Source organism: Bubalus kerabau, chromosome 10, assembly GCF_029407905.1.
Source record: "Bubalus kerabau isolate K-KA32 ecotype Philippines breed swamp buffalo chromosome 10, PCC_UOA_SB_1v2, whole genome shotgun sequence".
In the NCBI taxonomy this organism is placed as follows: domain Eukaryota; kingdom Metazoa; phylum Chordata; class Mammalia; order Artiodactyla; family Bovidae; genus Bubalus; species Bubalus kerabau.
In genome coordinates this window covers 56,698,636-56,711,817 of record NC_073633.1, presented here as the reverse complement: position 1 = coordinate 56,711,817, position 13,182 = coordinate 56,698,636, and the positions used below count along the sequence as shown (strand labels likewise).

The 13,182-nt window shown below is 44.2% G+C and overlaps 1 protein-coding gene, 1 long non-coding RNA gene and 1 pseudogene across 2 annotated transcripts in view; 2 read left to right on the top strand and 1 right to left on the bottom strand.

Moving 5' to 3' along the window:
- LIPC (lipase C, hepatic type) overlaps positions 1 to 13,182 on the top strand; it is a 163,371-nt gene that overhangs the window by 96,545 nt on the left and 53,644 nt on the right. The window lies entirely within an intron of this gene.
- The window catches only part of LOC129621407 (uncharacterized), a 40,966-nt gene that overhangs the window by 3,643 nt on the left and 24,141 nt on the right, over positions 1 to 13,182 (bottom strand). The window lies entirely within an intron of this gene.
- On the top strand, positions 3,507 to 3,625 carry LOC129622146 (uncharacterized; annotated as a pseudogene).

The window sequence follows — 13,182 nt, the reverse complement described above, 5'->3', positions numbered from 1 at the left end:
AATTCACCAGAATACTGATAAATAAACTAATTTCCCATAGCAAATTGGCCTGCTCTATTGGTTTGCTTGCTTTCAGACATTTAGACTGATCCTCCAGGATTCTCTTTTAAGAGCTGTTCCTTTTTCAAGAGTTTAGAATCCTTTCCAGATGGCAATAATAACCACCATCCACCTGAGGCGCTACAGTTTCTGAAGTAAGTTTTGTACACATTATCCTCCATCATTTTCACACTCTCTCTATGATGCAGGTACTAAGTTCCATTGACAGACAAGGAAACTGAAGCTGGGACCAGGACAAGTGACTCTCAGAGCAAAGACGAAAGCCCAACTCAGGGCTCTTTCACATCCTTAAGTAGGTCACATGACCTCACGAGGAGCCAAAATAGATGTTAAAGTGGGGTTGCCAGACAAAATATGAGACATCCAATAAATTTAAATTCAGATAATGAACAATTTTTAGTATAAATATGTCCCAAATATTGCATGGTGCATACTTATACTAAAAACTGTTCACTACTTATCTGAAATTCATATCTAATTGTGAGTCCTATGCTTGGATTTGCTAAATCCTACCAGTCAAATGGATGTGGGCACCTTTGGACCAGTCTATATAGTAACCATTTCTTTGTTTTCCAACCAAATAAGGAATTTGGTTTGTTTGTTTGTTTTGGCCATAAGGGAAAAAAAGACACTGTCTTCATTGCTGCATGCAGGATTTGTCTAGTTGCAGGGAGTGGGGGCCACTCTCTATCTGCAGTGCATGGGCTTCTCATCGTGGTGGCTTCTCTGATTGCAGAGCCCAGGCTCCAGGGCACAGAGGCTCAGTAGTTACGGCTTGAGAGTTCTAGAGCACAGGCTCAGTAGTTGTGGCACTTGGGCTTAGTTTCTCTAAGCACATGGGATCTTCCCCAACCAGGGATTGAACCCATGATTCCTGCATTAGCAGGCAGATTCTTAACTACTGAACCACCAGAGAAGCCCTAAATAAGGAATTCTTTAACTTAGAGTCCATAAACTCTCTGAGGACCTGTGGATAGAATTCAGGAAAGTTCATGAAATTGAGTGGGAAAAATGATCTTTTCACTAACCTTTAATGAGAATTTAACATTTCTTTTGATTATCAACATAGGCAACCAAGCAAAACAGATCACATTATGGTTGTTGCAAATACTTCCAAATATAATTTATGCTCCCAACAACTTCAAAATTACAGTTGTTATTAGATTGGCTGCTGGATCTTATTTAATGCATGATGCAATTTGTATTCCCCAGGAAGCAGATAAAGAGACAGAATTCAGTGTTCAGAGGTTTATTAGGGAGGGCCTTTGGGATCCATGCTTACTAAGGGAAGAGAAAGAAGCAGAAGCAGGTAGGGGAGCAGTCGAGCCTCAGTAGAGACCCAGAAGCTTTGGTCAACAGCACAGTCAGCTCTGGTGTCAAGTGGGATGTCAGAATCACCCCCATTAACCAAGAAGGCCTGCCTTTTGCTCTCACCTCTGCACCACTGGCTATGTGGATGACCTGGGTGAGGCTCTTCTCTGCAACTAAAGCAGACCCTGAAGGACCCATAGCTGAAGGCCACTTGCTGACCACACTGCCAGCATCCAGGGCAGCATGTCCTTCCCAGAAGAGCATCTGGACGGTGCATTGCCATGACCACTTAGATAAAGGAACTCTATGTGTATCATGGTATTTTATGTCCTACATTTGAAATCAGTTCCTAGGCTTCTTCAGGCTGCCAAAGGGATTCACAGAACAAAATGGTTAAGAACCTCTTAGCTGTTATTTCTCCAAATTCCTTCTCCCCCCCTTTCTCTAGCCCATCACAGCACCAGTTACCACAGTCACATATCCCCAAAACACTCCTCTTCAGTCCAACACCTCAAACCCATCGAGGCTGGAAGAGGCCACAGAAGGTCATTTTCTTCTCCATCACTGACTCCAAATTTTTCTCTTACTTTCAGGCCTCTATATGTGTTTCCACCTTTTCCTCTCTTCCACCTATACCCACCCCACCCCCACCCCATTCTCTGCCTGTGCTGAACCTGGACGCAGACCTCGCTGCGCGCCCTCCACTGAGCACTTCTCATGCTGCTGGCCCGCTGCCTTCTCTGCCTTCTCCACTGACCATCAGCCCCAGAGGACAGGACCATGGCCACGACAGGACAGATCATCTCTGCTGCCCCACCAGTGCCAAGCACAGTGTAGGCATGCCATGTGTCTTTATGGGAAGAGGAAGAGGGAGGGAGGGAAGGAAGGACTGTGTCCTGCTGTGTCAGTCTCAATCATATCTCACCATAAAACAGGGGACCCCAACCCCTAGGCCATGGACCGGTACCAGTCCTCAGCCTGTTAGGAATCAGGCTGCACAGTAGGAGACGAGCAGTGGGCAAACAACAAAGGTTCATCTGCCACTCCCTAGAGCTCGTGTTATCATCTGAACCATCCTCCCCACCACTTCATCCATTAAAAAACGGTCTCCCATGAAACCTGCCCCTGGTGCCAAAAAGGCTGGGACGGCTGCCTTAAAGGATTTTGGCTGTTCCACCCTCTTTTCCGTTTGTGCACTGGCTTTTCTTCCCCAGGCATTAGCCCAGAGCTATATGTTCACTGTTTTCACCGATGCACAGCTTGCACTGGGCCATCCACCCCAAGTACTCTTCTTACTGCCATGTCTTATATAAAGGGACCCAGCCTCTGTGGTTGGTGCTAACTAACAGGGCAATGCCCAAAAAAGTGTAGGGAAGAATAAGGAACTAATTTCCAGCTAATTCACCAATTCAGTCATCATCCCCAAACAGACTGACTCTGCTATATTCCAAGGAATAGCATCCCCTCAGACCAAGGGGCACCACACCTTGAAAGCTGGCTCCTCAGGCTTCTGCTGGAATCAAACAGGCCTCTTCTCCCACAGACTGGTCACTGGGACATCACACAAGTCTCTGAGCTTCCACTCCTCCACCTGCTCGAGTTAGGTGCTGATGCTGCCTGTGCAAGGCTCTCGGGGACCGAATGGAATTATCTTCCCAAGCGCCTGGCTCTCAGTAGCCCTTATTGAATGGGCGCTTCACCATCTCTTTCTTCCAACCCAACCCCACTCATCAGACAGCACAGACCTGCCATACAGAGGACAGGCACTCTCTCGTTGGCTTACAACATTCTGCAGCTTCCTAACCAGAGGCCTTGCTGGCATCTCTAGTTTTCGTCCCAGCCAAGTAACCCACAAGCAAAGCAGAACAAACAAGTGCCCATAGAGTGTGAGTACCAACCCAAGCTGTGAGAGATAATGTGGGGAGCAGAGCCAGAGCCTCTACCTGAACCATGGATGTCCCCCACCCCCACCTTACCTGCGACCCAGGCAGCCTTTTCCATAAGGGAGAGAACAGCTTTCTTAAGAAAAATCATTTTTTTCCAAGCTGCATTCTCACAGAGAATGATATATGCCCCATACATTCTCCTGGATCTCACTGTCCCAACTTGTACAAAAACTCCTACTAGCTTATTTAATCTACAAGTATACCACCCTGCACACGCCTGATCTTGGCTGATCTCGGAAGCTAAGCAGGGTTGGGCATGGTTAGTACTTGGATGGGAGACCGCCTGGGAATACCAGGTGCTGCAGGCTTTTGGGCTTCCCTCATAGCTCAGTTGGTAAAGAATCTGCCTGCAATGCAGGAGACCCAAATCCGATTTCTGGGTCGGGAAGATCCTCTGGAGAAGGAAATGGCAACCCACTCCAGTATTCTTACCTGGAGAATTCCATGGACAGAGGAGCCTGGCAGGCTACAGTCCATGGGATAGCAAGAGTGGGACATGACTTAGCCACTAAACCACAACTATACAAATAATAGAAAACTGAACCCTCCATATGCCAGGCAATGTGCTAAAGACTTTACAAAGTTATTATTCAATATAAAGTACTATTGTAATGGGATTCCCTGGTGGCTCAGAAGTAAGAGATCCACCTGCCAGTGCAGGAGATGTGGGTTCAATCTCTGGATTGGGAAGGAAATGGAAACACACTCCAATATTCTTGTCTGGGAAATCCCACGGACAGAGGAGCATGGCAGGCTACAAAAGAGTCAAACACAGCTTCGCAACTAAACAACTATTGTAAGGCCGTGAGCACTGTGTCCATCTTATTTACTGGTTTATTCCTGGTATCTAACCTAGCACATAATTAATTAAGAAAGGAAGGAGGAGAGGAGGGAAGGAGAGAGGGAGGAAGAAAAAGGATGTATGTGTGTATGTGTGTGTGAGTGAATGGATCATGAATGAAGGGAGATGATACTAATAAAATGCCTGGTACATTGTGGGCACTCAAGAAATAATAGCTTTCTCACTGTTCTACTGTCTTCATACTTGATCCAGCCTCAGCAGGACATCTAGACACATCCTACCAAATCGAGGCTCCTGTACACTTTGTCACTCTCAGTCACTTCATGGATGAGAGAGTTGAGGTTCTGAGGAGGTGGCTCAGATTTGGTGAAGGCCACAAGGCCACTTGTCTTGTGGCCAGGCCTGGGACTATGTCTCCCTCACTAGAAGCCTCAATGTCTTCAGAAATGACTGTGCCAAGAGCACCTGTTGGACAAATGGGTTTCCTCATGTACACCCTTTAGTCTAGTTTCTGATGACCTGCACCAGGCTGGTCCGAGGGCCCACAGGCAGCTGTCCTGAAACTCACACTGCCAATGATGTTGCTGATGAGTCAATGAGGACGACGGTGCTTCCTCTGGCTGTCACCTAGTGGACACACTCTAGCCCACAAAGTGCTGGCACACAGCGTCTCACTGCAGCTTCTCAATAACCATGCCTGGAAGGTGTCATTATTATGCGTCTTTTAGAGATGAGGCCACTGGGGCTCAGTTAAGAGACTCCCCAGAGTCACTCAACTAATGCCTGGAAGAATCAAAACTAGAATCCAAGACTCCTGACTCCCCATCCTGGGTTTTTTCCTCTGCACTACAGAAAAAGATACAAAAGATGAATTAAATAACCATCCACATTCATATGTAATTCTACCATGTTTCCAGCTGAGATTTTCTAGAAGACTCTTGAGAGTCCCTTGGACTGCAAGGAGATCCAACCAGTCCATCCAAAAGGAGATCAGTCCTGAATATTCATTGGAAGGACTGATGCTAAAACTGAAGCTCCAATACTTCAGCCACCTGATGCAAAGAGCTGACTCATTGGAAAAGACCCTGATGCTGGAAAAGACTGAAGGCAGGAGAAGAGGATGACAGAGGATGTGATGTTTGGATGGCATCACCGACTCAATGGACCTGAGTTTGAGAAAACTCTGGGAGATGGTGAAGGACAGGGAAGCCTGGCGTGCTGCAGCCAGTGGGGTTGCAAAGAGTCAGACACGACTGAGTGACTAGACCACCACCACCACCACAATGGGGCTCACTCAGCAAACATTCTCCAGGCCTCAGGGCCAAAGTTCTTCCACCTCTGTTAAACTAGGCAAAACAAAATACACTAACCCAAAAAAGGTCACCAGAGAAACGTACTTAGCAAAGGTGACACAGAGAAGCACACGGAAACAAAAAACTCATCTTGTCCAAACTGATGACCATTTCATCCCAAAGGACACTCCACATTTCTTGGCCTCCTGCCCCTGAAGAAGTCCAGTTTTCACAGTCCAGAGCCCCAGATTCCACCCAGCACCACCGGGAATCAAGGAGTACATCTACTGGAAGCTTGGCAGATTCAGGTTTCTCTGCAATTTCACATCCCTTTCTGACAAGGAGCCATTTTGAAAGATGATACTCCCTTGATGTGAATTTTCCACCTGCCCCATTAAGGAGGCTTCCCTCGGAAAACATTTTTAGATCAACCCTGTTCCAGACATTTATTCCCAAGGACAAACTAGAACAAACTCTGCACCAGCTCAAACCTTTCAGAGCTCTTTGATGATCAGAATCGAAAGGGAAAATACTAGAACGAATGTGATTAATCCAAATATTCTCAACAGCCTTCAAAGCAAACCGTTCTTTATTCTGGGAAGCACAGCTCAAGCAAAGCTGGCCCCTTTGGCCCTAATTCCCATTAGCCAAGCCAACCCCTTAAAAAACAAACAGACCTGAGAACAATGGGAGGAAGTCGAAGGTAAGAGGAGGAAAAGGGAAGAGGAAATAGGTACATGAAAGAAGGGGCAGGAGGACTGGAAAACAGACTGCAATTAGCCTGTGGCTCGTTTTATTACAAAAGGGAATGAGGGCTCAAATCCCACAGCCCCCTCAAAGAAACCGCTTGAGTTCACGCCTGTGCAACCAAGAAGTCTGAGGATGCTGGAGGCAGCCAGTACCTGTGTCCTGTCTCCACTCACAAATGGCCAAGCACCAGCCTCACCACATGCAACCGCCTTTCTCTAGGGTGTGGAAAGAGGGGTATTTCCATTTCCAAACCTCAAAACCATTTGCTCTCAGATAAACAAACATCTCCTCTGCCTCTGCCAGCTCCGCCCAGCCGGAAAGTCCTAATGCTAAATTAGTAGCATTTCAATCACATCTGTGACAAGTTGGCGACAGGCTGGGGTATGATGAGTGGAGCAATCAGCTGTTGTTACAGGAACGAGGCATGTGGACAGAATAATAACAGAGTGGTATAGTAATAATCATCATTGTAATGGTCCGCATTTACATAACATTTTTAATTGCCAGGATAACCAAATGCGCAAGAGCACCCGTTTGCTGTCAAACAGACCTGAGACAGAAGGCCTGTGCTTCTGCTTTCTAGTGCTGTGGCCCGGAGCTGCTTTCTTGACCTTTCTGAGCCTCGGTTTCCCATCTTTAAAAGGATAATGATCTCTGTTTCGTAAGGCTGTTTGGAGGTTTGAATGAAATAATGTCTATAAAGCATTTATACAACATTACAAGTATCCTAGTTGTAGAAATGTTGGTATTATAAGTAGTATTTTTATTATTTCAACTAGTCTGAAGTGCTGTTTCATTTTGCCCTTAACCTCACATAGAAGAGAAAGTTTTAACACAATTTGGCTGAAAGTAAAATAGAGACCCAGAAAAGTTAAATGTCTCTCCTTATAAAGATGAGTAGTTAAGGGGGAAGAAAGGACTGTGTGTTACTTTCCTTTTGTGTTTGCAACAAATTGCTACAAATTTAATGGCTTAGGATATTTTGCTGTTGTCACTAAATCACGTCCGATTCTTTTGTGACCCGATGGACTATAGCCTGCCAGACTCTTCTGTCCGTGGGATTTCCCAGGCAAGAATACTGGAGTGGGTTGCCGTTTCCTTTTCCAGGGGATCTTCCCAACCCAGAGACTGAATCCATGTCTCCTGCATTGACAGGCAGATTCTTTACCATCTGAGCCACCAGGGATGCCCTAAAATATTTAGCACAAGTTATTACCTGACAGCTAGACAAGTTGAAAGTCCTAAAATGATGGTGTCAGTGGGGCTGTGTTGCTTCTAAATGCTCTGAAGAGAATCCATTCCCTTGTCTTTTTCAGTTTCTAGAGGCTGCCTGCATTCCTTGGTTCATGGCCTCTTCCAATATGTTCAAAGCCAGCAGCCTAAGAAACCACATGGCTACCTTGGGCCCATCTAGATAATCCAGGGTCACTTCCTCATCTCAAGATCCTTAACTTAATCACATCAGCAAAGCCCCTTTTGCCATATAAGTTAACATACTTGGGTTCTAGAGATCAGGATGTGGACAACTCTGGGAAAGAGTCATTAGCCTACCACAGACCGAGTCCTGTTCTGCAGAACATAACTAATTAGGATTTGTTTATTTCTGTTTTTGTTTTTGTTTTGCTTAAAACTATTTATTTAGCAAATATTCTGTGCAGGGCATATTTATAATTTATAACCGGTTCCTCTCTAGGCATAACCACATCAGAATCAAGCTTCATTAGTGTGAAATAGAAGAGGTCTGTACATACATAACCTAAAACAGCACTGAAATCCAGACTTTAAATGTGAAAAGAACTTTGAGAGATCATTAGCCAAAACTCATATTTTGTACTGGGGCAAAGTCAGACCCAGAGAGGTAATATGATGTCCCCAATGTCAAAGAGTGAATTTATGAGATGTTTTGAGACCCTAAATTAGAACTGGAGGAATAAAAGCAAACGAAGAGACATCTTGGAAACAAATATCAACTGGCTAGAAATGAAGTTAAAGAGGTGTAGGAATCAGGGGTGCCTGAAGTCCATAGCATGGGAGTGCCATGAGCTCAGGATATATAGCAGAGGAAACATGTTTTCTAGGGAAAATAATGTATTTAATGTGTTCTGGAACTTGGACCTCTTTTTGTAGGACCGGCTAAGCATCACTGTGAAATTTCCCAGGCAAGAATACTGGAGCGGGTTGCTGTTTCATCATGTCATGTACTCTGACAACTATGGGCATGAAACTGTAACCTTCATCTGATAATCACTGATCAGTGCCTTTTTTTTTTTTTTAAGTGATATACTTTATTTTTTAGAGCACTTTTAAGTTACAACAAAATTGAGCAGAAAGTACAGAGTTCCAACATATCTCCTTTTCCCACACCCAACTTCCCCTGTGGTCAACAGCCTGCACCTGAACAGCACAGTCATTACATTTGGTGAACCCACATGACACACCATCACCCAGAGCCACAGTTTACATTAAGGTTCATTCTCAGTGTGTTACATCCTCTGAGTTTCAACAAAAGGTTAATGACATGCATCTACCATTGTTGTACCATACAGAGCAGTTTCACTACCCTAGAAATCCTCTTTGCACCACCTGTTCACCCCTCCCTCCCCCTGTCCCCAGTCCTGGTTACCAATTATGTTTTTACTGAGTCTATAGATTTGCAGGCAGTGCTTTTTCTTGCCTGCTGACACTGAGTTGGCCTCTGGCTGATTATAAGATTTTTCTCTTAACCCCTGATTTTAAGCAATTTGATTATGCTGTGCCTCAGCACAATTTTGTGGGTTTGGTTTTTTCTGTTTTGTTTCTTAACATCTATGTGCTTAAAGTTTTCATCAAATTTGGGCATTTTTCTGCCATTATTTCTTCAAGCATTTTTTTTCTGTCCCCTCTTTCTTCTTTGGAATCTCCAGCTACATGAGCGTGAGACCATCTTAAACTGTTCACAGCTTCCTACTGTGCTGTTCACTTATTTTCAGTCTTGTTTTCTCTGTTTCACTTTGGATAGCTTCTACAGCTAGGCCCTCAAGTCCACTGACCTTCCCTTCTGCAATGTCTATTCTGTTATTAACCCCACCCAGTGTATTGTTCATCTCAGACATTATTTTCAATCTCTAGAAGTTCAATCTGTATTTTTTTTAATCTTCCACACTTCTTACCATGTTTACATGTCTTCCACCTTCTTGAATATATAAAACATAGTTACAACAACTGTTTTAATGTTGGGTTTTTCTCATTATAGGTTGTATTTTCCTACTTCTTTGCATGCCTGGTACTTCTAGCTTAGAGAAGACAATATGAATTTTACCTTGTTAGTGCTAGATATTCTTGTATTAAATATTCTCTAGCTTTGTTCTGGGATGCAGTTAAACTATTTTACTGTAATCTTTTTGAGGAGTGCTTTAAAACTTTATTGGATAGGACCAGAGGAACCTTTAGGGCATATTAACCTTACTCTGGAAGTGGTAGCCTTTTATTTATTTATTTATTTTACTATCTGTTTATGTATTTGGTTGCTTTGGGTCAGATCTTTGTTGTAGCATGCAGGGTCTTTATTGCCTCATGTGAGATCTTTCACTGTGGCACAGGCTTAGCTGTGAGCTTGGGATCCTAATTCCCCAACCAGGGATCGATCCCATGTCCCCTGCATTGAAAGGTCGGTTCTTAACCACTGAGCCACCAGGGAATCCCAGGAAGTGATAACTGGAAAGTGAATAATTTAGTCAATGCCTTATGTTTACATGTTTTTTTCACCTCTGCTGGTGGAACACAACTCCTCCCAGCCTCTGTGAGTGCCAGGGGACTGTTCCCCTTGATCCTTTCTGCTCATTCTTTTCCAGCTTCACATAGATTCCTCACGTGCCTGTGCTAATCTCTGTCAGCTGAAGACTAAAGGGAGGCCCTCTGCAGCTCTCTAGAGCTCTCCCCTCCTAGAACTCTTCTCCTTAAGCTCAAACTGCCTCGGAATTGCCTCCCAGCTTTCTCTCCCCCTCCACTGGGAGGGGCCTGTGAGATGGAAACTCTTTATCTTACAAAATGGTCGAGCTCTCTGCATTCATCTCCCCTCTCTGTCATATGCTTACAACCAAGTATTTGAAAACTGCTTAATTATACTTTGCCCAGTTGTTATAAGGTGAGAAAATCAATCTGAATTCTTTTTTCCTTTTTTTTTTTTCTTTTTAATGCACACCATACATTAATGCTGGGTTTCCATGGTGGCTCAGACAGTAAAGAATCCAGGGAGACCCAGGTTTGATCCCTGGGTTGGGAAGATCCCCTGAAGAAGGGAATGGCAACCCACTCCAGCATTCTTGCCTGGAGAATTTCATGGACAGAGGAGTCTGGCAGGCTACCATCCATGGGGTTGCAAAGAGTCAGACACAACTGAGTGGCTTTCACTTCACACATGTTAATAATCAAGACAATTCAGCTGTTTTTCTCAAGTATGTGTCAGAGTTAGCATATAACCCATATGTGGCAATATTGCTGTGTTTTTAGTCATTTTATATTTAAGAGTCCAAAATATATTATAGGCATAAAATATTAATGTTTGTGAATGTCAACCAGTTTTTAATTTATATTCCTTCAGAAACACGATATCCTTGTCATACACACTAATCCATATCACTGAAAACAACCAAAGATGATACTTCACGAACAGTCTCACCTCTATGTAAAAGTACAAATTGCCCTGAAAACCTGCAGGTCAAGTTCTCAACTTTTGAAAACAAGCAGAAATATTTCAGAGCAGTCACCGTAGCCATGTATTTGAGCTTTGTACTTACACATTGTTTTGTATATTTATACATATTTATAGCTCTAGATTTGAGACCTGAATTCTTATTCCATCTTGGCTGACAGCAGAAGTCCTTTGGTATACACTTAGGAATACTAGAATTTGGGCTGGCTCTCTTAAAACCATTCAACCAATCTCAACCCTGTATTAAGATTCTTGACAGGGTTAGCTGTGAGCTTGGGATCCTAATTCCCCAACCAGGGATCGATCCCATGTCCCCTGCATTGAAAGGTCGGTTCTTAACCACTGAGCCACCAGGGAATCCCAGGAAGTGATAACTGGAAAGTGAATAATTTAGTCAATGCCTTATGTTTACATGTTTTTTTCACCTCTGCTGGTGGAACACAACTCCTCCCAGCCTCTGTGAGTGCCAGGGGACTGTTCCCCTTGATCCTTTCTGCTCCTTCTTTTCCAGCTTCACATAGATTCCTCACGTGTTGTTATTAACAATTACAAAATACCATGTTGTTATTAACAATTACTGATGTTATTAACAATGACAAAATACCATGCCCCACACTATCCATTACCACACTAAAGTCTCTCTTCAGCACCATATTTAAGTAGAGTTGTTCACTACCTCACCTCGTCTTCTTAAAAAAGGAAAGTTCCCCGATGTTTTAATAAAGCAAAGTTCCCTGATGTTTTAATAAAGACCCAACATTTCTTTGGCACAAGCCCCAGGCCTCTTGCCTCTCGCTCTCTGCGAGTTGTACCGCTCTCCGCATTACCTGACATAGCACACTCAGCTGAACAATATTCCATCAAACCAGTATCGTCATAACATTCCACATCCTCACCCAGAAGGGCCTGTAGCCCTCAGCCTCTCACGTGACAAAATCAAATCCAAGATTCAACCCTAAAAATACCTTTCTTTTCTGAAGCAAACCCCTTTGGAAGTCTCACAAGATTTTAAGAGAGAATTTTCAGACTGTAAGTTCCAGTTTGAGAACTGCAGCCTTAGAGAATAGCAGGGATGTTTGAAGCCCTGCCCACAGTTCCAGGAAACACCCTTTGTGTGTGAGCTCCTTTCCCACACAGATGCAAGAATGAGGCTATGACCCTGGAAACGCAACACAGGAAGACAGAAACCCTGCTGAACGTATTCTCGCACTGACATTAGATACAAAATCACCCCTAGGCTGGATCTGCCGTCACAGTCCAAGAAAAGAATAACGTGTAAGCATTTCAAAGTGGTTTCATTGACGTTCTCACCTGATCCTGCAAGAAGTCTGTCAGCGAGAGAGGCTGGCAGCACAGTTCCCAGCAAAAGATGAGGAAAGTGAGGCTCAATGGTGAATGAGGTCAGGTGGCTACTTGGCGGCAGAGTAAGACCCTGAACTTCCTAGGGTCTTCTACTCTAGGTCAAGAACTCTTCCCATCACGCCCTGCTTCCTCTCTCCCTGTATTAGAAAGCAACCTCCAGATTTCGCGTGGATCCTAGACCAGGGTTTCTCCACTGCAGCCCCACTGACATTCGGGGCTGGAGAATTCTTTTCAGATGTGAGGGTGGAGGGCACGATCCTGCGCGCTGTAGGGTATTTAGCAGCACCGCTGGCCCCCACTTACTAGATGCCAGTAGCACCTTCACTCCTACTCTTGACAACCCACAACATCTCTAAATGCTACCATACCATCTAGTGTCCCCATTAGGGGAGACGGGAAAAGGGAAACCAAATATACTACCCCTCAGTCGAAAAGCACTGTCTTAAATGAAGCCTAAGGATGCTGTTCACCTGACTGAGGGGGAGTCGGGGACAACGTTTGTTCTGTAAAAGGAGAGACAGAAAAGCAGAAGAGGAACTTGCACTTATCCAAAGAGTCTGGGACCTGGAGCCCAGCAGTGAGGCACTGAGAATTGTTCAGCACCTGGGAGTTAGCTATAAGGTTCTCTTCTTTTTTTTTCATCATCTCATGTTTATTAACTTTGGCGCAGTCGAATGATATTCAAGCATTTTTAAACTTTAGGGGTAATGTTATTCAAAAAGTTTCTGATACTTTTTCCTTTTAGAGAAAGTTATTAATAGTTTTTCTTGGCCATACCCTAAAGTTAAGCTCTTGTGTTCTCATTCCCCACCCCTTGAGGCTCAGCTAACTCTGAGTGGCCCAAACTACTTTCCAAGGAGACATTTCCAGGAGGCAACACAGAATTAGTTAACCTGACCAGAGGCAGTATGACATAGTATTATAGTTATGATGCAGGCTCTGTTCAGGCAACACCATGGATGAACAACA